At 45.8% G+C, this 12,480-nt stretch overlaps 1 protein-coding gene across 1 annotated transcript in view; it reads right to left on the reverse strand.

Moving 5' to 3' along the window:
- ANO7 (anoctamin 7) overlaps window positions 1–12,480 on the reverse strand; it is a 2,026,240-nt gene that overhangs the window by 1,006,856 nt on the left and 1,006,904 nt on the right. The gene's annotated exons all lie outside the window — the stretch shown is intronic.

The raw sequence follows: 12,480 nt of genomic DNA on the forward strand, positions 1-12,480 counted from the left end.
GCAAGAGCACCTCGGAGTGCTGTTGTGGAATTGGTTCCTATAGAGAGGAGGAATACCACCTAGCTATGGCTGAAAATGTAGCACACTTCTACGCACACACATGAAGGGTGTTTTAGTGCCTAAGTGTGGTCTGAATCCTGTGCAGGGCAGGAAGAAATCCTAGGTCCTGATCAAAGAACCACAACAAGCATGGCAGGATTTTGTTCCCATTTCAGTGAAAGCACTGCAAGCCCAGAGACTGCACCATTGGCAGTGTGCTTCTGCAGGCAAAAAGCTGGGCTAGAAAATGTGCTACGAAATGTTGTCATCCATAGTGCTCCAAACACACAGATATCTGGAGTTACACTCCCTAAGCACAGGGTACATAGGCCCTGGAAAAGAGTGAGGTGTAGGAGATGGATTCCATCCACAGTGGGGAGACTTGAAGACCAGGGTTTACCGGCTCTGGCAGAAGAGGATCCCAAGATTGGCACTGGGGAGGCTACATCTGGCCTGGAAGTGATGCTTGCACTGTTACAGTAATAGGAAATAGGATAGGGACCTGGGCCAAACAGAGTCTCCTACATGACAGAGACAGAGTGAGTCACTCTTGAGGGGGACTGTGTGTCCACCCTAGAAGTACTGGGCTGCCACATGGTCAATCTCAGGGTAAGAGGCCAAAAGGATATCGGAGGCAAATGGACAACTCCTTGTCAGCTTAACAGCTGTAAGTGAGGCCTACTCCAGACACCCAATTAGAGCATCCACCCCACATTGGATGGCTAAAGGACTACACTGACAGCTGCCAGTGCCCTTTGTTGGTTGCTTGCCTTCTGGGAAGAGATGCAACTGGCATGGGGACAGAATCCTGACCTAGGAGGTAGAATGAGCCACATCAACTTGTTGACCATGATGGTCCTATTATTTACTTGCTGGGAGGCTTCTATTGGGAGGTTAGGGTTAGCCCTATCCTAAATGGGTTCTGCAAGTGAGTTGGTTCCCCATGGACCAGGTTAGTGGCTGGGGCTGAGCTTGACAGAGTGGCAGGCCAGTCAAAGGTAGAATTTGAAGGTAGGCCCAAAATTGTAGAGGTTGTCCAGTTACCTACAAGACATGAACTTCACAGTGAAACACAGACCTGAGACTGACCATGCCAAAGCAGGTAGCCTTTTCAGGTTTGCCCTCGTACGATGATTAGAACTGTCTTTGGTTGGCTAATTGGTATTCAACTTTAATTTGGGGCAGTGCTGCAAAGTGACCCTTTTTTTGGGTGTTCATCTCCATTTTTTCTTTATTTTGGGACTCTGCTTGTAATTCTGAACTTCAACACTGGGACACTGCTATACAGTGCTCTGGGTATGTACTCTTCTCCCTAAAACATGTTGAAAATGGATTAAAACCTGATTGACACATTTAACATTCCTATAAGGTCATAGTATATGGTGCAGAAGTACACCTGTGGCATGGAAAGTTAAACACCACTTGTGGACAGCAGCATCTATTGTATCATCCACTATAATGGCATCACATGGCTTCAGGCCTACCCTATATAGCTTGAAAGCAGCAGTTTGAACTCTGCTGCTCAAATATGTCAAAATCACCATTTTGACAGGTAGGAAAATCTGATTTTAAAAGCTAAATAATTCTCCCCTAGCAGCACCTTGCTGCCAAAAAGGTTTGGGGCTAGATGTACGAAGCAGTTTTCAAGTCGCAAATGGCAAATCAGCCCGTTTGCGACTTGAAAAATGCTATTTGGGATGTACAAAGCCCAAACTGCGATTCGGTAACTTGTTGCCGAATCACAGTTTAGGTTTTGCGATTCGATATTAGGAAGGGGCGTGACAAGGGCGTCCCTTCCTAATACCGAATCCAGATGTTATGTATGATTGTTTTGTGACCACGAATGCCGTCGCAAAACAATTGCAGTTAGCACCCGTTTCAAACGGGTGCTAGCCCATTCGCAAACGGTAAGGGGTCCCCATGGGACCCCTTCCCCTTTTTAAATGTTATCGAAAATATTTTTTCAGAGCAGGCAGTCGTCCCACGGACCACTGCCTGCTCCGAAAAAAGAAAGCTTTTCATTTTTGATTTTGAAATGCATCTAGTTTTCCTTTAAGGAAAACGGGCTGCATTTAAAAAAAATAAAAACTGCAGTATTTAAAAGCAGTCACAGACATGGTGGTCTGCTGTCTCCAGCAGGCCACCATCCCTGTGAGGGCGGCCATTCCCAATGGGGTCGCAAATTACGACCTACCCCATGAATATTCATGAGGTAGGTCATTTGCGACCCCATTGTGAATCGCAAATAGTGTCATTTACACTGTTGTACATCAGGTTTTGCGACTCGCAATTTGCGAGTCACAAAACGGGATTTTTGTACATGTGGCCCGCAGTGCATAACATGTAAGAGTAGAACATGTGCGACATTAGAAATAGCATAATCCCCAGTGCATGGGCCCAAAACGTCATTATTCATTCTCAGGCTGTAAGTGGTTAATAGGAAAAGTCAAAATATAGATTATATATTTTAATCTGTAACTGTTAACCTGTACCAGCTATAGTCTACATTCAGGCACTTATTTGTATATTTAATAAAATTCAAATGTAATTGCAAAGTTTGACTCACTTTATGTCCAGTCTCCCATCTCATGTTGGCATGATTAAAAAACTTTAGATAGAGTGGGATGTAGTTATATAACTAAAGGGCCCATTTAGAGGTGGACAGCAAAGAGACATCCATCCGCATCCTGCTTTCCCCCCTAATTTTAGTGCTGAGGATATTTTTTTTCTCGTGATGGTTGAACCACTGCAGACAACGCTTTCAGAAAAACTGACACCCAAAATGCTTTCATGCCATTCGAGCTATTTGGGTTTTTGTACTCGACTGCCTTACACACAGAAAACATATCAATATCTCCTATAAGCATGAAGCAATCGCAGGATAAACAGCATTGAGCAGTGTAATTTGCAGTGCTTTCCCCAGGATGATGTAAGCACTTTCAGCAAAACATCCTCATCTGTTTGTTGGAGAACTGCAGATTCTACTAGCCATTTCTGAAGGAGAGTCCTGGTTTTATAAAAGACATGGAGGTGAATATTATGCAACCCCTCTGTGAGAAAGTAGCCTCTTTCTAGCCTTGTTACCCCCCTTTTGGCCTGTTGTGAGTGTATGTCAGGGTGTTTTCACTGTCTCACTGGGATCCTGCTAGCCAGGGCCCAGTGCTCATAGTGTAAACCCTATGTTTTCAGTATGTTTGTTATGTGTCACTGGGACCCTGCTAGTCAGGACCCCAGTGCTCATAAGTGTGCCCTGTATGTGTTCCCTGTGTGATGCCTAACTGTCTCACTGAGGCTCTGCTAACCAGAACCTCAGTGGTTATGCTCTCTCATTTCTTTCAAATTGTCACTAACAGGCTAGTGACCAATTTTACCAATTTACATTGGCATACTGGAACACCCTTATAATTCCCTAGTATATGGTACTGAGGTACCCAGGGTATTGGGGTTCCAGGAGATCCCTATGGGCTGCAGCATTTCTTTTGCCACACATAGGGAGCTCTGACAATTCTTACACAGGCCTGCCACTGCAGCCTGAGTGAAATAACGTCCACGTTATTTCACAGCCATTTTACACTGCACTTAAGTAACTTATAAGTCACCTATATGTCTAACCTTTACCTGGTAAAGGTTGGGTGCTAAGTTACTTAGTGTGTGGGCACCCTGGCACTAGCCAAGGTGCCCCCACATTGTTCAGGGCCAATTCCCCAGACTTTGTGAGTGCGGGGACACCATTACACGCGTGCACTACATATAGGTCACTACCTATATGTAGCTTCACAATGGTAACTTCGAATATGGCCATGTAACATGTCTATGATCATGGAATTGCCCCCTCTATGCCATCCTGGCATAGTTGGCACAATCCCATGATCCCACAGGTCTGTAGCTCAGACCTGGGTACTGCCAAACTGCCTTTCCCGGGGTTGCACTGCAGCTGCTGCTGCTGCCAACCCCTCAGACAGGTTTCTGCCCTCCTGGGGTCCAGCCAGGCCTGGCCCGGGAAGGCAGAACAAAGGACTTCCTCAGAGAGAGGGTGTTACACCCTCTCCCTTTGGAAAATAGTGTTAGGGCTGGGGAGGAGTAGCCTCCCCCAGCCTCTGGAAATGCTTTCATGGGCACAGATGGTGCCCATTTCTGCATAAGCCAGTCTACACCGGTTCAGGGACCCCTCAGCCCTGCTCTGGCGCGAAACTGGACAAAGGAAAGGGGAGTGACCACTCCCCTGACCTGCACCTCCCCTGGGAGGTGCCCAGAGCTCCTCCAGTGTGCTCCAGACCTCTGCCATCTTGGAAACAGAGGTGCTGCTGGCACACTGGACTGCTCTGAGTGGCCAGTGCCAGCAGGTGACGTCAGAGACTCCTTCTGATAGGCTCCTTCAGGTGTTGCTAGCCTATCCTCTCTCCTAAGTAGCCAAACCCTCTTTTCTGGCTATTTAGGGTCTCTGTCTTTGGGGATACCTTAGATAACGAATGCAAGAGCTCATCTGAGTTCCTCTCCATCTCTCTCTTCACCTTCTGCCAAGGAATCGACTGCTGACCGCGCTGGAAGCCTGCAAAACTGCAACAAAGTAGCAAAGACGACTACTGCAACTCTGTAACGCTGATCCTGCCGCCTTCTCGACTGCTTTCCTGGTGGTGCATGCTGTGGGGGTAGTCTGCCTCCTCTCTGCACTAGAAGCTCTGAAGAAATCTCCCGTGGGTCGACGGAATCATCACCCTGCAACCGCAGGCACCAAAGAACTGCATCACCGGTACCCTGGGACTCCTCTCAGCACGACGAGCGAGGTCCCTTGAATCCAGCAACTCTGTCCAAGTGACTCCCACAGTCCAGTGACTCTTCAGTCCAAGTTTGGTGGAGGTAAGTCCTTGCCTCCCCACGCCAGACTGCATTGCTCGGAACCGCGACTTTTGCAGCTACTCCGGCCTCCGTGCACTTCCGGCAGAAATCCTTTGTGCACAGTCCAGCCTGGGCCCACGGCACTCTAACCTGCATTGCACGACCTCCTAAGTTGTCCTCCGGCGGCGTGGGACTCCTTTGTGCAACTTCGGGTGAGCACCATTTCACTCCACTTCATAGTGCCTGTTCCAGCACTTCTGCGGGTGCTGCCTGCTTCTGAGAGGGCTCCTTGTCTTGCTCGACACCCCCTCTGTCCCCAAACGCAATTGGCGACATCCTGGTCCCTCCTGGGCCACAGCAGCATCCAAAAACCTTTACTGCACGATTTGCAGCTAGCAAGGCTTGTTGGCGGTCTTTCTTCAGGAAAACACTTCTGCACAACTCTCCACGGCGTGAGGGATCCATCCTCCAAAGGGGAAGTTCCTAGCCCTTGTCGTTACTGCAGAATCTTCAGCTTCTACTGTCCAGTAGCAGCTTCTTTGCACCCACAGCTGGCATTTCCTGGGCATCTGCCCATCTCCGACTTGCTTGTGACTTTTGGACTTGGTCCCCTTGTTCCACAGGTACCCTCGTTTGGAAATCCATTGTTGTTGCATTGCTGATTTGTGTCTTTCCTGCAGAATTCCCCTATCATGACTTCTATGTCCTTTGGGGAACTTTAGTGCACTTTGCACTCACTTTTCAGGGTCTTGGGGTGGGCTATTTTTCTAACCCTAACTGTTTTCTTACAGTCCCAGCGACCCTCTACAAGGTCACATAGGTTTGGGGTCCATTCGTGGTTCGCATTCCACTTTTGAAGTATATGGTTTGTGTTGCCCCTATCCCTATGTGTCCCCATTGCATCCTATTGTAACTATACATTGTTTGCACTGTTTTCTAATACTATTACTGCATATTTTGGTATTGTGTACATATATCTTGTGTATATTTGCTATCCTCATACTGAGGGTACTCTCTGAGATACTTTTGGCATATTGTCATAAAAATAAAGTACCTTTATTTTTAGTATATCTGTGTATTGTGTTTTCTTATGATATTGTGCATATGACACTAGTGGTACTGTAGGAGCTTCACTCGTCTCCTAGTTCAGCCTAAGCTGCTCTGCTAAGCTACCATTATCTATCAGCCTAAGCTGCTAGACACCCTATACACTAATAAGGGATACCTGGGCCTGGTGCAAGGTGTAAGTACCCCTTGATACTCACTACAAGCCAGTCCAGCCTCCTACATTGGTTGTGCAGTGGTGGGATAAGTGCTCTGTAACTACTTACCACTTTTGTCATTGTACTTTTCATAAGAGAAAAATATACAAAACAAGTTCAGTGTATGTACACCTAACCAAAAAGTTTTGCATTTCTTTTCTCACTTCTTTTCTAAAGTGCTGAAAAGTACCTCTAACTTTCTAAAAAGTTCTTACAAAGGTTAAAAAGTTTTTTTCTGTCTTTCTAAAAGTTCTGAAAAACATTTTTCCTTTTTCTATCACTTAAACACTTTCTAAAAATGTCTGGCACAGGCCAAACTGTTGATCTGTCCAAACTTGCTTATGATCACCTTAGCTGGAAAGGAGCAAGGAGTCTCTGCATAGAAAGAGGTTTAAGTGTAAGGAAGAATCCTTCTAGAGAACTGTTAGTGAATATGCTTATTGAACAGGATAAGGCCACAGCTGGCACTCCTGTTGAAAAGTTAGCTGATGGTTCCCACTCTGACTCTGGGGCACCCCTTGCTAAAGAAGTGGGAGGGAAACTTCCAAGTCTGCCCCCTAGCAGACAACCTAGCATAGTTGGAACTGATGTTGAGTCACATCATACAGATAGTGTGGTCTCACATCACAGTAAGAGTATTCCTTCTCATCATAGTAGAAGTGCTGTTTCTGTGAGCCTAGCTGTTAGGGTGCCATCTGTTAGGGACAGGTCTCCTTCTGTCCTTTCTCATCATACTTCTGTTTCTAGACATGTCCCTCCCACCCACCCTGATGACAGATTGTTAGAAAGGGAGCTCAATAGATTGAGAGTGGAACAAACCAGACTGAAGCTCAAGAAGCAACAGCTGGATTTGGATAGACAGTCCTTAGAAGTGGAGAAAGAAAGACAGAAATTGGGTTTAGAAACCCATGGTGGCAGCAGCAGTATTCCCAATAGTCATCCTGCAAAAGAGCATGATTCAAGGAATCTGCACAAGATAGTTCCCCCTTATAAGGAGGGGGATGACATTAACAAGTGGTTTGCTGCACTTGAGAGGGCCTGTGTTGTACAGGATGTCCCTCAAAGGCAGTGGGCTGCTATCCTATGGCTATCATTTAGTGGAAAGGGTAGGGATAGGCTCCTTACTGTGAAAGAAAGTGAAGCCAATGATTTCAAAGTTCTTAGGAATGCACTCCTGGATGGTTATGGCTTAACCACTGAACAGTACAGGATGAAGTTCAGAGAGACCAAAAAGGAGTCTTCACAAGACTGGGTTGATTTTGTTGACCATTCAGTGAAGGCCTTGGAGGGGTGGTTACATGGCAGTAAAGTGACTGACTATGAAAGCCTATATAACATAATCCTGAGAGAGCATATTCTTAATAATTGTGTGTCTGATTTGTTGCACCAGTATCTAGTGGACTCAGATCTGACCTCTCCCCAAGAATTGGGAAAGAAGGCAGACAAATGGGTCAGAACAAGAGTGAACAGAAAAGTTCATACAGGTGGTGACAAGGATGGCAAGAAGAAAGATGGTGAAAAATCTCAAGATAAGCATGGGGATAAGGGTAAAACCAAAGATCCCACTTCAAATCTTAAACACTCTTCAGAGGATGGGGATAAAACAAATTCTTCCTCTTCTTCTCAACCTGCACACATTAAAAAGCCTTGGTGCTTTGTGTGTAAAAACAGAGGCCATAGGCCAGGGGATAGGTCCTGTCCAGGTAAACCCCCTGAGCCTACCACCACTAATACATCAAGCTCTAGTGCCCCTAGCAGTAGTGGTACTAGTGGTGGGACTGCTGGCAACAGTCAAGTTAAGGGTGTAGTTGGGTTCACTTATGGGTCCATAATAGAAACTGGGGTAGTCAGTCCCAAGACAGTTTCTGTCACACCTAGTGGCATTGGCCTTGCCACACTGGCTGCTTGTCCCCTTACAATGGATAAGTACAGGCAGACAGTTTCAATAAATGGTGTTGAGGCCTTGGCCTACAGGGACACAGGTGCCAGTATCACTTTGGTGACTGAAAACCTAGTGGCTCCTGAACAACACATCAGTGGACAACAGTATAAAATTATTGAGGTCCATAACTCCACTAAGTTTCTTCCCTTAGCTATAATTCAGTTTAGTTGGGGTGGAGTTACTGGCCCTAAGCAGGTGGTGGTATCACCTAGCTTACCTGTAGACTGTCTCTTAGGTAATGACCTAGAGGCCTCAGGTTGGGCTGATGTAGAGTTTTATGCCCATGCAGCCATGCTGGGCATCCCAGAGAAATTGTTCCCTCTCATTTCTACTGAAATGAAAAAGCAAAGGAGAGAAGGCCTGAAAACTCAGGATCCCTCTCCATCAACAGGTAAAAAGGGAATCACAGTATCCCCTAACCACCCTGCCATTCAGGATACCATTCCTGTGGTGGGAGAAACCTCTCCTGGGGTGGCACCTGTTCCAAGGGAAGCATCAGCTGGCAAAGCTGTACTCCCTGAGGTAGAAGTACCTCTCTGTGGGATAACTAACATTGGTGAGAAAAAGAGCACCATTTTAGTTAACATGGAGCATCCCTCCAACCCTCCCAGATAAACTTTAGTGCAGAAACTCTGCACTGCCTCACAACACTTAGGTCAGCTTCCCTGCCCTGGTGTGGAGCTCATAGGACAGCATCCCTGCCCTGCTCCAACTCAAGAGAAACAGCATCCCTGTTCTCTCTTCCAGCCATATGGACAAAGTTTTTGCCCAGCTATGGCTTTTCTGAGACAGCATTCCTGTCTGGCATTTCCATCACTACAAATAGGTTCAGTGGACAATTCCCACTGCTCTACACTAAAACTTACTGATAGGTCCCTTGAATCCAGCAACTCTGTCCAAGTGACTCCCACAGTCCAGTGACTCTTCAGTCCAAGTTTGGTGGAGGTAAGTCCTTGCCTCCCCACGCCAGACTGCATTGCTGGGAACCGCGACTTTTGCAGCTACTCCGGCCTCCGTGCACTTCCGGCGGAAATCCTTTGTGCACAGTCCAGCCTGGGTCCACGGCACTCTAACCTGCATTGCACGACCTCCTAAGTTGTCCTCCGGCGGCGTGGGACTCCTTTGTGCAACTTCGGGTGAGCACCGTTTCACTCCACTTCGTAGTGCCTGTTCCGGCACTTCTGCAGGTGCTGCCTGCTTCTGAGAGGGCTCCTTGTCTTGCTCGACGTCTCCTCTGTCCCCAGACGCAATTGGCGACATCCTGGTCCCTCCTGGGCCACAGCAGCATCCAAAAACCCTAACCGCACGATTTGCAGCCAGCAAGGCTTGTTGGCGGTCTTTCTTCAGGAAAACACTTCTGCACGACTCTCCACGGCGTGAGGGATCCGTCCTCCAAAGGGGAAGTTCCTAGCCCTTGTCGTTACTGCAGAATCTTCAGCTTCTACTGTCCAGTAGCAGCTTCTTTGCACCCACAGCTGGCATTTCCTGGGCATCTGCCCATCTCCGACTTGCTTGTGACTTTTGGACTTGGTCCCCTTGTTCCACAGGTACCCTCGTTTGGAAATCCATTGTTGTTGCATTGCTGATTTGTGTCTTTCCTGCAGAATTCCCCTATCACGACTTCTATGTCCTTTGGGGAACTTTAGTGCACTTTGCACTCACTTTTCAGGGTCTTGGGGTGGGCTATTTTTCTAACCCTAACTGTTTTCTTACAGTCCCAGCGACCCTCTACAAGGTCACATAGGTTTGGGGTCCATTAGTGGTTCGCATTCCACTTTTGGAGTATATGGTTTGTGTTGCCCCTATCCCTATGTGTCCCCATTGCATCCTATTGTAACTATACATTGTTTGCACTGTTTTCTAATACTATTACTGCATATTTTGGTATTGTGTACATATATCTTGTGTATATTTGCTATCCTCATACTGAGGGTACTCACTGAGATACTTTTGGCATATTGTCATAAAAATAAAGTACCTTTATTTTTAGTATATCTGTGTATTGTGTTTTCTTATGATATTGTGCATATGACACTAGTGGTACTGTAGGAGCTTCACTCGTCTCCTAGTTCAGCCTAAGCTGCTCTGCTAAGCTACCATTATCTATCAGCCTAAGCTGCTAGACACCCTATACACTAATAAGGGATACCTGGGCCTGGTGCAAGGTGTAAGTACCCCTTGGTACTCACTACAAGCCAGTCCAGCCTCCTACATTTTGCTGTTCTATTTCAGTAGCAACTATTTTAAAGCAGACCTACAAATACCACAATTCTGGTCGCCAGGGCAAAAAATATAAACGTCAAGAATGGACAACATAATGCATAAAAGGCAGTTGAGTCGAATTAACTTCCTCCTTTCTTGATTAATGCAAAGTTTGTGCAAGAAACAAACAGAAATAATAATAGAAATCCCGAGAAGAACCATAGGACTTCTGATAAAATTGGATTATCATTCTGGACCATCAGATTTCTTCCTTCCGAAAAGGGCACTCTCATTGCTTTAGGATGTTGCCGGAGTAGTTAGCACCGGAACTAGACAATGTAATAATTTACTAGGAGACTCAAATTTAGGGACTTTTGTTATAAGGCCAGAGGCTCTATTATGCATGTTTAAAGCTTATCCACTATGGAGAATTTTGCTTGCTGTATTGCCTTGCAATAGAATATTCTAAAAGTAGTAACTCTAGATCACTCAGCAAACCTGAGAATGTCCTACAATCGAACACTGACCCAAAAGGATTTTGAGTCCATAGCGCCATTTGTAGAATGCACCTCAGATAATTTTATACTGAACCCCGCCAAGGACATCATTACCTCTTTCAGTCATAAACTAAGGGAAGCAAAAAAAACGGTGTGTAAGGTTTACATGTAGAAATTAGTAACTGAGTAGAGCATGTTCCCGGGCCTTTCACCACATGTACTTACTGCTTACTACATCTCAACAAACACAATTTAGGATTGAATGGAAGGACAGAGCATTCCGTAGAGTAGAAGAATTTGTAGTGCAGGTAGTAATGGTAAAATGAATCTCATTTGGGGAAAAGGGCATAGAGGTAACAACTAAAGCTCCAACGTCTGAAACTCTGCCAAAAGATACTTAATACAACATTACTATCCTAAAAGATAACATTTTCAGTGAAAATTCATCAGTATCCTTCCAAGAATCAAATTATCTGCAACACCACTTTAACATCCCACAATAAATTACTTGGCCCGTATTTATACTTTTTTTGCGCCGCATTTGCGTCGTTTTTTGACGCAAAAACGGCGCAAACTTGCAAAATACCATTGTATTTTGTAGGTTTGCGCCGTTTTGCGTCAAAAAGCGGCGCAAATGCGGCGCTAAAAAAAGGATAAATACGGGTTGGTATTTGGTCCGAATTGCAGAAGGAAATGAAATGGGACAAACCACTCACCCCCAAAACACCTTTGTGGGAAGGGACAGGCTGAAGATGGTTACACTGCAGGGCTTCCGGGGATGGGATATTATAGGACTTGCTACACTTGCTGATGTCCGAGATGCAAACGGAATGGGTCAACAGAATATAGAATGCCTGCGATGTAATGGTTGCGGTATCGGCAGTTGAGGCATGCACTCCAAAATAGTACTCGAGGGAGGAAGAATGACAGGAGAAATCCCCCATAAAGAGAAGGTTTGCTGGATGGCAGAATAGAACAAAAACTTATGTCACTGACATATAACACACTTATGCCTGGAAATGAGTAAAGGTCTATTTGATATCTTGCCCTGTACTCCACTTTCCCTTGCTTGTCCTCTGTAGGAAGGAAAGAAGCCCTCTCTTCTCCTTTGCGAGGAGAACGCAGGAAGGGTGTATTAGCAAGCTTGTCAGTAAATGGGTCTGTGAGAAGCAGGATGACTAGAAAAACGCCTCCCATATTGACTGGCCCTGTAAAGCGACCCAACCCCCAAAATCTCTTTTCAGAGAGGAATAGGCCTTGACCACAGACGTGAAAACATGAACATGTTTGCCTAGGTCCCTAATGTATCCATCCCCAAATAAGACACCTAGATTATCTAGTTCTACATCTGAAACGGCCAGCTGCTACCAGTTCGTCCTGATCATATCAAACTTAATCCTCTCAAATGACTGTCCTGAATTGGCATTTACCTGGAAACAGATAGCTCTCTGAGCTTAACTGAAAATTACCTCTGGATCCAGTGGTTCCCCAGAGCTTTCCACTTTCCACCAAGCACAAACGTTTGGGTATTTGATTCAGAGTGTAGACATGTTTCTTTTCCAATCCTACCTAAAAAGGTAATTATTTTAGGGTCCAAGATATCTTATGGAATTTCTGTGTGATCCTTGCGCATGGCCAATGCTAATCTCCGTATCGCTTGTAACTCAAGACATTAGTTAAGCAAATTTAAGAGCTAATGTAC

The sequence above is a fragment of the Pleurodeles waltl genome, chromosome 11 (genome assembly GCF_031143425.1).
Source record: "Pleurodeles waltl isolate 20211129_DDA chromosome 11, aPleWal1.hap1.20221129, whole genome shotgun sequence".
NCBI lineage: Eukaryota > Metazoa > Chordata > Amphibia > Caudata > Salamandridae > Pleurodeles > Pleurodeles waltl.